The sequence below is a fragment of the Alligator sinensis genome, unplaced genomic scaffold (assembly GCF_000455745.1).
Source record: "Alligator sinensis unplaced genomic scaffold, ASM45574v1 scaffold288_1, whole genome shotgun sequence".
Taxonomy (NCBI): Eukaryota; Metazoa; Chordata; order Crocodylia; family Alligatoridae; genus Alligator; species Alligator sinensis.
Window position 1 is genome coordinate 3,745,908 of NW_005841876.1, and position 12,052 is coordinate 3,757,959.

A 12,052-nucleotide genomic window follows, 5' to 3' on the forward strand; every position below is an offset into this window, starting at 1 on the left:
CGCCTCCGTGCTCTCAAGTAGGGAGTTCCCCATCGTATAAGTGTGCTGCTGGTTCCTACTACCCAAGTGCAGCACCCTGCACTTGCAGGAACATCCTGTTCCTGCAATGACCCAGTCTCCAGTTTGGCTGTCTGTGCAGCACTACTTGCTTCTAATACAATACTATGAGGTCTAGAGCCAAGTAGAAACCGCTGGTATAGCACCCCTGGATAGACTTGAGGCATGCCTTGGGAAGTGCCAGCTCTTTGTTTTCACTCTTTTTTTCCCCTACCAAAAAATAATAGAGCAGTTCTTTTATTGCAAAGAACTCAGAAAGACCACAACTGTGGATTTCTAGTTGAAATCTCTGGTTTATCTTCTGAATCATGTGTGTATACCTACCAATGCTAACGTTATGTGGCACTCTGCCGCATCCTTGAAAGGATCTGAAGGCACTCCAAGCACCCTGGCTAAGAATCACTGATTTAGAGTATTGGAAAAAGCAATCCATGTGCACAAAGAACGACAGTCCTAACCCTCTTTAAGACCAGTGATTTCTGGGGGGAATCAATTAGAATGCTCTCATGGGTGGGGAATCCCAGTTACCGTGCTGCTTGTTTGAGGTATCACGCCCCTGAAGGAACCCGCATGAAGTAATGGGATGGCATGTGTTCTCTGTCAGGTGTAAGCTAAAATGGTAGTTTCTTGTACTGTGCAGTCTTTGTAGCTTCTGGTTTGTTTGAAAGGCTCTTTTCATTCAAGTCTTTGTATGTAGTGAGGTCACGTCAAAAGAATCCACCATTACATCATTGCCTATTTATTGTTCAGTGTGTGTAATTCACAAAATCTTTGGTGACTTTAAAAAAACCAAAAAACCCCCCAAAAAGACAAAAACCCTTTGACTGAACATTGTACAGGGTCCCTGAAGCTCAGCAGATGCATTGTACATTAGGCTGTCTGCTGCAGCTCACTCTAGGTTCTAGTTATACAGTGGCGTAGTCATGAATAGACAGTGCTTAAACGGAATTTGTTGGATCCATTTGAAGCATTTTTAGTCTAAGGAGTCAAAAATCCAAAAGACAGAAATATGAAATGCAAGAACACACACTACTGGATCCAAGAAAAACATCATTATACAATATATTCAACAATGGGAAATCAGTAGCAACTTTATATAGCCAAAAGCTTGGCACACTTCAACACATCACAGTTTTAGCCAATGCCAGGGTCATGAGGGCTTGCTTTTATTTTTTTTTAAACACATTTGCTAAAAAAGAGGCAGCACCCACAGGGAAGTCGTCCACAAAATTGAGAAAGAATTGCAGTGATAGTAACTGCATCATACAGCATTCATTTCAGCATTTTATAAAGGAAGTTGCCTTTTTATTCTCAGTTGTCAGATAATTCATTATTTTTAAACCTTGACTCTAATCAGTTTCATTTCCAGAATGCCTAAGATTGTTTGGGCCTAAGAATATTTGGTTGAGATCTGTTTGCTTGAATACCTATTGTCGTCACCTATGTATTTAAGACATGTCCTTGACGTTTGTTATCTAACTGAAAAACAAACAGAAACCCCCAACCCACGTCTGATCAGCATTTTAGACTAGGAATGGGGTAGTTGGATTAAGAAACTGACAAACCTGATTTACGATCTGTTAATCTGTGTTAAAAAAAAGAATATAAAAACTCAGCCTGTGGTTGGTGGTAATCAAAATTAGCAGTTTAAAATTAATTTTCTGTTCATTATTTTATGAAACACTCACATTTTCTACAAAGTTTCATGTTGGCCTTTGTGTGATTTGTCAGTCTTGCATCCTTACAGATAACCTTAAAAAATTGCAGTGGAAAAAACAATGCTGCATACTAACAATGACCTAAGAAACCTCCTTTAACTTTCCTACAGTACAGGAATTTCTACAAAATGTCCAAAAGATATTTATAGCTACATGCCAACTTTACAAAACACTAATATGTCTTTTGTTAACATGAGATTACTATTATATTATACATTTCTAATCAGTGTAATATTTTTAATACATGACCATTGACTTTAATTTTAAAGCACTTGTAACTAACAGACCAGCAGATAAAATGAACAACCCCTCCCCCCACCAAACACAAATCAAAACTGGCAAACAAAAAAGAGGATTATAAAGAATTAGTTCCAGACAATGGAAGAGGTTGGAACAGAAATCCGAATGATCTTGCTCTGAAATCTCTGTATGTTGCCCTCCCTGCACATAAAGGGAACATTTCTTTCTGCGGGAGAGATGCGTAGCACCTGAAGTATGTGGTTGTCAAAGGCTTACAGCTGTCAAATTGGAACTTATTTTCTACCGCATGTTTTAAAGGCACTTCTGTTCACTGACGGTTATTTCCATGTTGCATTTCACCTTTAAGACCCACCTTTAAGCTGACCCTGGATAATGATGTTTGAAGAAGGGTAATCAGTGAGAGGTGCTTATGCAACTTCTTTCATAGTGAGTTGTGACCAAGCCCCCACAATTGCTAGTTCATATAAAATAAATACCTCCCTCATCCTAGTCATCATTATTCAAGTAGGCATAGCTGGTGGATGGTGACCACATCAGATGGGGCAACAGTGCTTGCAAACATACCTGACATTGCTAATTAGCCCTTCCTTAGCACTATATGAATGTGGCTACACTGCTTCCATTGGGCAGATAGTGTCTATGGAGGAAGACACTGTCTGGCAAAGTAAGCCTGCAGTGTAGACATGGCTGCAATGTCTGAACTGTAGCAGTATTACAGGATACTACTAAAAAAATCCTGAATTTCTTTGTCAAATCATATAAGCGGCAACTCTTCTCTTCACAGTTTTACCTGAGTCCTATCAGCTCTCTCTGGACAGTGCCCATGTGGTGCTGAAGGTGGAGGCATGTTGTGAAATCATGAACTAACTTAATCAGTTATCAAAGCAGTCCTCCAGTAACCCTAAGCCTGCTCCCAGCCTTGGTTTTCTCTCAAGAACACCCAAAGTAGCACCACATGAGCACAGTTTAAAGTAGCTAAACCGATTCTGACTGAGCAAAGGTAAATGCCTGACCCAGCACTGGGTGCCGATCTCCTGCCTGACTATTATTTAGTCACTGTTCCTGATTTCATGGAACTCTATTCCATTTTTGATTCCTGAGTCCTGACCTGCTGAGACATTTCCACTAAGGACACTGAAGTGTGCATGCAAGGTGTGGAAAGAGTGTGATGACTTGGCTGAGTTTCCTATCTGCCGGGAGCACAAAATAGGGACTTTATGAAAACCAGGCTTTTCCAGGTGCTCTGGTTCTCTACTTTTCCCCAGTATCAGTTGGATTCTTCCTACTGATCAAAGTGGTCTGTAAGAGTTACTACGTTACAGACAGAGAGAAGCCATCAAGTTGAGTGTTAAGCATCCCTATTCCTGGCCAGTAATTTAGAAACACTGTACAAACTGGAGTGTGTGCACCATCTTTGACCATAACTTTGGTACACTGCATGTCTCTCTCTCTCTCTCTGGGGGATGGAGGAAGGGACACAATATAATGCCAGAACTGGTCGTCAGACTTACAATATGGGACAGCTACCAAGAGCAGTACATTTTAGGCTTCAGCCTTTATTTCTGATAATATTTCAAAGAAATGTAAACATTGCCATATAGGAATTCACAGAATCATAGAGAAGTAGGGCTGGAAGGGACCTCCAGAAATCATCTAGTCCAACCCCTTGCCTGAGGCAGGATCACACCTATCCAAACTGTCCCAAACCAACGATGCTCTACCTTTTGGCTCTGCAAGCTAGATGAATGGCATGGGGCCAGTCCACAGACTGGATGAGATCCCAGATACCAGGATTGGGTCCCAGGCCACCTTGCCAGGATCAGGCCCCATATTATCTCCACCCAGCCCTCCACTGCCTCCCCTGTGCTTGTACACCTGGATTGGGTCTGGTGTGCCCCGATAGGTCCCATGCCACCTCCACCCAGCCCAGCACCCTGGGATCAAGCTCTGCTGCCCCTACCTGGCCCTGTGTACCAGGATACAGCCCTGTGCTGCCCCCATCCAGCCTAGCATGATGGGAGCAGGCCCTGTGCTACCTTTGTCAGGGCCTTCACACTTGATACAATGCGCAGAGCCACATTATCTGCCATAGGTAAAGCAGGAGACCACAGCAGCCAGCAGCCTGCTGCTGCAAAGGTTGTTACAATATGCTCAAGAGATCCCAGGTAGAAGGCTGCATACCCGCTACAGACAAAGGTGAAAACCCCCACAATCTGTACCAATCTGACAATGGGGTAAAATTCCTTCCTGACCCCAAGTATGGCAGTCGGTCTGGCCCTAAGGAGAGGAGCAAGACCCTCCAGCCAGGAGCCTCTGGCTTTAAATCCCAGAAGGAGCACTGGCATACCCTAGTCCCAATTTATGCACACATGTACACACACAGCCATGATCCTGCAGCTACCAGGGGCTCTGATGGGAGGGTGAGGTGAGGAAGGGCAGGACAGCACGGAGGCCCATGGCTGGGCCTCATCTCTGCATTGCAGAGGCTGGACCCAACTGGGAAAAGCCCCACCCTCACACTACATCCAGCCTCTGCATACAGGGGATGAAGCTCTGCCATGGGCCTCCACACATTCCCACCCTGCCCTGCTCCACCATCTCAGCTCATCCCATACAGATGCACAAGCCCCAGCCCCCTCCTTCAGGCCAGAGGAGCAATGTTCAAGCCTGCCCATCCTCCTTAGGACTTTTGCTTCAATTCTTAGCAACCCACCAGGATGCCAGGACAACTTGCAAAATCTGGGACTGTCCCAGCCAAACCAGGGCATATGGCCCTTTACCTGGGATCTCTTGAATGTATATTAACAACCTTTACTGAAGCAGGATGTTGGCCACCATGGTTCCCCTGCATTACCTGTGGCAGATATGGGTGTTATGCCTTGTGGTTGTGTCAGGATTGACCCTGTGGTTTTGCTAAGAGGTTTGACACAGGCTTTGTATAACCTGGTTTGAATAGGGATGATCCTGCGTCATACAGGGGGTTGGACTTAGATGACCTCTGGATATCCCTTCCAGCCCTTCTTAGGTATGATTCTATGATTCCCTAAATTTAGATCATCCCTGACCAATGCCTGTCCAACCTCATCTTGAACACCTCCAGTGATGGACAGGATTCTTTTACAATTGCATTAATGGTGACATTTGTTTTTTGGAGCTTTTAAATCATTAAACTGATCTTTAGTCATTTGAAGGCCTCATTACACAGAAATGTGTTGTTAAGGAAAAAAGTTAATTCTTTTGTGAGAGTTAACTTTAAAATACTCCTGAAAGTGAAGGACTGGCATATCTGATAGAGCAACACATTGTGCATGCATAAATAGTGGAAACTGTCAATTTGACTCAGTCATAATCTACTTATACTCATCTTCTATTACAGTCATGGTTTATCTTTGAGTAGAGACTTTCAGTTAGGACTAACTTGGACCACTAACCTAATTTTCACTCATAACCTAATTCAAGGCTTGCATCTGGAATTCTAATTAGTCAACTGGTGCTCGAACAGTATACCTTCTTACCTCCAAGGATTCACTGATATTATATTGGGAAATTCGAAAAGCTGCTTGTCATCAACATCTCATGTTTTAGAATTACTGAGACTATTTTTCACAAAGAACTTTTGGAAGAGTTGTCCAGGTGTTTGTATGTTGCCATTAACACCCCTCCCCCCTACCCGAGAGTTTTTCCCCGCAATCCCTCTTCCAGCTACTTATTAAAAACAAAAGATTGCTTGTCCAGATTAGATCATGGGAACCCCCTTTTGTGTACCTTACCTCACAAACAGTCCTCCCACAAAGTAGCATAAAACAACAAACTTAATATTTTCACCAAGTTATAACAGGAATAGAAATAATATATATAGAAGGCATTTAATGGCTAAGCCAACTGCATAAACTTTAATATTAACAAATCTAAACTCAAACCAAGTTGTGTTCTAATGTCTCCATGGATCCTGTCCCTTCCAACAATACATTTGGTCCTCAGACATTCAGATCAGGCTTTTCCCAAAGTTTTTTCATCTTCCACAGCACTCATGGATTTATGAATGTAAAGCTCTTCATGTCCTTAATGCTCACTCTCTCAGTTGAAGCAGAATCAAACTTTGATTCAGTTCAAATCAAACCCAGCTCATCTACTGATTTATCTGTATGACTGGTTTGTGGAACTTGTTTATTTTTTTTAGTTTCTTGACTTAGAAAACACACAGAAAGAAAATACAAAATCATATTCTGCATGGAGCTTCCATGCACACACAAAATGTATATAGTATACTACAAAATAATATATAACTTGCCCTTTTAAAGCACTTCTTTTCAAACACTTGAAACAGAAACATTTTAGGATGAATTTCACATAGGCTAAGTACAGACAGTCAAAAAGCCCAAGGCTGAAGTGATTCAGTTTTTTAGGTTAGTTTAAGCCGCAAAGATTGAACCAATAAACAAATGAACAGACATTCAGTTTTGATTCAGGAAATGCAGCCACATGCCTGCAGTAGCTCAAGCCAGAAACCAGGGGGCACTAGAGCATGGCTTTCTGGCAGGTAGCCAGCATGGGCTATGTGTTCACTTCCTCTTCCTGCTGCCCCCAAGGTCTCTGGGATTTGCAGTCCACACTCATAGCAGCAGGACTCTACAGAGTTGCTCATCACTTCCTCTTCCTGCTTCCAGGTGCCTCTGGGATTTGTAGTCCACAGTTGCAGCCAGCACTAAGTAAACAGGGCAAGGCAGCTCTGTACTTGGTGTGACAGCTGAAATTATGTCTGTGTAATAAAAGTGCTTGCTGAAGGCTCTGTGAAGATTAGACCAAGTATTTTTCTGTATTTGTTTAGATATTAAGCTATATATTGTTACTAAGAGCCTAATGAAAGTTTAAGATGTAGTAAGGCCTTGTATAAAGTAAGGCCTAGTAAATTTAGCAAAGCCTTGAAGTTGTAAGGCCCTGTGGTGTTGTTAAAATTAACCTTATCAAAGGAATGTAAGGCTTGTACTGCTATTGGTCAGTCTAAGGACAGTTGAAGTAAAAAGAATCTGAGTGGCTGTACATTATTAGTACCGTTCAGAAGCTATAAATTAGCTAAAGCATCCAGAAATCATTCTGAAGGAAGATACATCTCTGTGAAAAGATTAGTTAGCTGTTGACCTGGATCAGTGGGCCCATGGATCTTGAGGAGCCCAAGGACTGAATACCAGAGTTCTTCCCAGTACCTCTTGGACAGTGCTGATCGGGGATGCCTGACTTCACTGAGCTTTGTGAAAAGAGAAACTTGTTGTACTTCAGGCATCAGAGGGGACTGCCGATAAGTTGTCGATGTGAATTATTCTTGTCTGTCATTGTTTGCCTTGTTACTATGCGTAGTTGTGTTTTTGTTAAGTCAATAAACCTTTCTTACCTTTCTACCCCCGACCATGCTCTCAATTCTGAATCCTCTCAGGCGGCTGGGACACTTGGGGGAAGAGAAACTTAACCCTCCTCCCTGGCTCCACACCCCAGCAGGGGTTTGCCTGGGGCACTGGGGGGAGCGGGGACAGTGAGCCAGCCCTCAGTGCTCCAGCTAGGGAACAGAGGGGCAGAGCCAGCCCTGGTCTCTGGAGCAGACAGCACAGCTGAGCCCAGGACTGCAAAATGCTGGGATCCTGGGGACTCTGTTTGAACTTGAACCAGGGAGGGGTCTGGGATGGAAGTTTCATAAGCCAGTTTGACCTAAATCAGTTAAGTCTGATACTGCATTCAATTAGGTTTATCTTAAACCGGTTTCAGCCATTTTGAAACTGGTTTATGTGTATTGAACTTCTATTCTGTTACAGGTTTAAACCAGTTTCTGATCACTGAAACTGGTTTATGTGTAACTTCTGTCCCTAGCCATAAAGATTAAATGAAACCAGTTTACTAGACAATGCAGTAGAATTCCAATTTAGATTATGCTTCTCAGCAAGTTATATGAACACTTTGTTTTCTATGAGCTACCATATTTCACATTATGAGTCAAGTTTTGAAGCCAAATTCTTAACTCTTAAAATTCAACCTTGACTTATACAACATCCCCTGCAACGAGTGCTGCCTGGACCCCCCTAGAAGCTCCCTGGGAGCTCGGGCAGCACGTGGCCCACTGGCAGACCATCTGGCCTGCCCTGGGGAGTGCTGCCACTGCAGAGGGAAGGTCTAGGCCCACCCTGCAGCTCAGGGGCTGCTTAGCCCCCAGACTCCAGGGCAAGTGGGAGGCTTCACAAGAGGAAGGATCTGGCACCTCACTGCTTCTGCCTTCAGCAGGTTCCAGTGACTGGCAGGACACCTTGTGCCACCCAGGAAGGGATTGGCTTGCCCCTGGAGCAGTATGGGGTGTTGGGCAGGGGCAGAGGGAGGAAGCTAGGGGTGTTGGGCATCCCCCCTGCCCAACACTCCATGCTGCCCCTGGGGCAAGCCAGCCCCTTCCCAGGCAGTGCCAGGCATTCTACCAACAGCAGAAGCCTGCTGAAGGCAGAAGCAGTGAGGGGCCCAATCCTGCTTTTGGCAGAGCCTCACTGCCTGTCCCACAGCCAGGGGGCAAGCTGCCAGCAGACCAGGGAGCCCCTGAGCTGGGGCCGGGGCCTGGACCTTTCCTCCACGGTGGCAGCACACTTCAGGGCTGGCTGGGCAGGCTGTCAGCGGGCCATGTGCTGCCTGAGCTCCCAGAAGACTAACTCCCTGGGAGCCCACCAGCATGCTGACTCTCCCACGAGCCCACCTGGACTTCCAGCACCTCTCACACTAAGTCAGGGTAGACTTATACAATTCATCTACAAAAATCTGAACATTTTTGTACAGAAATATGGGGCAACTTTTACATGGTGTCAACCTATACACCATAAAATATGGTAATTAATAACTTGAATATTTTTCTATTTTAATGAACTCTTCCTATGTTTTGCTTTTTCCTCCTGTTCAAATTATCCCTGATCACATTCAGAATGTGCTAAAATTGAGGGACACACGTAGTACTTGTATCTTGTGAGCAAGATTTGAACAAGCATATATCCCTAGCTTTTATGAGGCTGTTGTAGGAAAACTTAATTTTAGATTATTTTTTGCCTAGCAGCACAAATCCCTTCACCCCATACACTGCTCTCATACCAGGCTATCCATGGCATATCTCTGCAGTCCTTCCTGTTTTAATCTGAAAAATAATTGCATAGCTGCTACTGTAGCTCTATCTGAAGAAAGCCCTGCAGCTCTCATATGTTCACTCTGTAGACAGAGTTGGAGAAAAGATGGAAAGATCCTTGTAGCAGAAGATCTTTTAACTCATCCCCACCCATTGCCCATATGTTGGGAGCTCCCAAGAGATAGTACTGCAAGGAAATGGCATGTGTACTCCTCTGCATATCTAAACTCTTGTGCCCTAGCATCACACTAATTCTGCTACCAGAGCCACATGGGGAAGAGAGGTCATTTTACCCTATGATGTGAACATTTCTGAGCTGTGTATTTAATGTGAGGATGTTGAGAAAGGCCTGTAAATATTCATTAGTGTTTGGGGGAAAAAACACAATCAGGAGAACAAGAAGTTCAGCAAAGCTAAGAATCATGTACAGGGAGTGAAAGAAACAATGAGAGTGCCAAGCAGCGAAAGATGATGATAGTTTAATTCAATGATCCAAAGGAAGAGCCAAAATAATGTTGAAAAGTCTTAGATTCCTAAGAGTCAAAGAAAACTGACAAAACCTAAATTAGACTGCTTTGAAATGATGGAAATATTCTGTATGCCAAAAAATGGAGAAATTATTCAAATAGCAATGAATAAAATCAATTTCCTTGATTTTTCTGAGTCCACCACTCTGTGCGTAGTCATCTGATATATTCACAGAGGTATTTCCCATTGCCTGTTACTGTTTACACAGTAAAGAGAAAGATCAGGTGCTGCTTACTTAGTATTGCCAATTAGTGTTCAGATAATGTTGCTATATTTTGAACTAATTAGCCTGTTGATGCAGTACAGAACACAGAAGCAATCCTGTCTGTGTACATTTTTGTTATAGTAACACAACAGCAAGAAAAATATCTCGATTATTTTTTCTGGCAATTTGAGGGTGGCTGCTGTCGGGAAAATGCTGTGTTACACCATCTGTTTCCTTCTGATTGCATAGTGCTACAGCCAGTGTAGTGATTAATTCCTTTGCTGCTAGAAACAAATTTGAACGCATGAAAGAAGATTAAAAATGACTTCTAGTGACATAGTTGTAGCTTAATGGCCTGATTTCAATGGGATTGTGGGTATTTTGCACCTTGAGTGCAACCTGAGTCAAAACCTTTAATCTTCAACAAGGAAGGGTAAACTTCACCATTGTGTACAGGCTAGTAAGCAGACAGAGAGGGGAATGGAGAACTCTTCTGCTTAAAGCATTAGCATTTATTGGATTGAACCAAATATGTTCTGCATCATAGCAGAAGCCAGCAGTACTTGAACCAAAGTAACTTTGTTCTCCGGTAGTAGTAGGAGGCTGTCCTTCTCTGTTGAGTCAGTCACTAAAGGAGACTGTGTGCTCTGTCAGTGTACTGCACAAGTGCCCAAAGGGACTTCGCTCACAGTCTGAGAGAGCATTAGGCTTGCAATCAGAACTAGGCTAGTGTGCATAGCTTTAAGACAAAAAGTGGTCTGCCAGCTGTGGGGGAATATGCAGCTGGCTGGCACAGATCAACCACAGCCATCACTACCAGGTCACATAGGGTTTCACAGGGTTTCTACTTTGGAAGCTTAATAGCCAACAGTGAACTATGCTGGCTGTCTCTGAGCCATCCTGCTGCATAAGTGTGTATGGCTAGCACTACTCCACTTCTCCTCCTTAAAGATTCACACTAGAAAAGGTGGGATTTTGCCAACATTTATTTTATGTATGTTATTCTATACTCACTCTAATTTTTATTGCCTGAGTTGAACATTTAGTAAAATGCTAAATGTGCAAAAACGTTTTTTTTTCCCATATTTATATTTCTTCTTCTATTATTTATTCATGTATAATGAGTCAGGTTCAGGAAGACTGGCCTAGCTGCCATTGCACAGTGATGCAATTGTTTATTGTAGCAAATTTATAATTAAAATAGAAAACGAATGGAATTTGCTTCAAGTATTTCAGTTTCCCTCTGTGACTCCTCTTGATTGTCAGATTTTGTAGTCATCATGTTTGTCAGTAGTTTCTTACAGAAAATGTAGCAATTTGGGGCCAGAACTGTGATGGTTGGCCTTTGTCAGCAAGATAAGTTCAGGATGTCCATTTTCTTTTGTGTACCAAACTTGCAGTAGGAAAGTATGGAGAGCGATTTACTTCCTTACACTCCTGATTTCCTTGTGCAAGGTGGCGTTTGTTGGTGTAAGTAATATATGGACCCTTGTGTAACAGAGCACAGGGTGTGCTCTGTTACTTCTAGGGGCAGGGACATCAGCAAAGCAGCCTGTAGCTGGCTATTCTCCCAATCAGGCCTAATTACTTGATTGGGAACAGGGCCCAGCTGTGCACTACAAGAGCAGGGCCCTGAGCAGCAAAGCCTGCAGTCTGCTGCTAGCAGCTGGGAAAAGAATACCACCTGACTAGAGCTGCTGCTCCCAAAATCTTGGAGGTAAGGGAAGGAGCTATGGGAATGGCAGGAGTCTCCTGGTCCTAGGGCATGACCTAAAACTACACCCTGTTGGGGCTGGTTGTGGCAGGGCAATCTCTAGGAAATGCCACACCTGGGGCCTCCCCAGTGAAAGGCAAGTATGGGGTGCCAGAAAGCCTCAGCCCCCACTGCCTTGCGGGTGACCCCGTGGAGGGGAATGGCTAGGGGAGCACACCCCAAAGGACAGAGCAAGGGCCCAGATTCACTGAGAGTTCTGAGGCAGGGTCCTGGCCAGGTGAAGGGACCAGAGATGGCACACAGACTCGCAGCAAATTCTGAGGCTGCATTAAGGAGCCAAGTGTGTGGCTCCAGGGGAGTGGGGCCCCAAGCCTACAGGGAGCTATGTGTGAAGCTCCTGGGGCAAGGGGATAAGGGGATTGTAGCCCCGT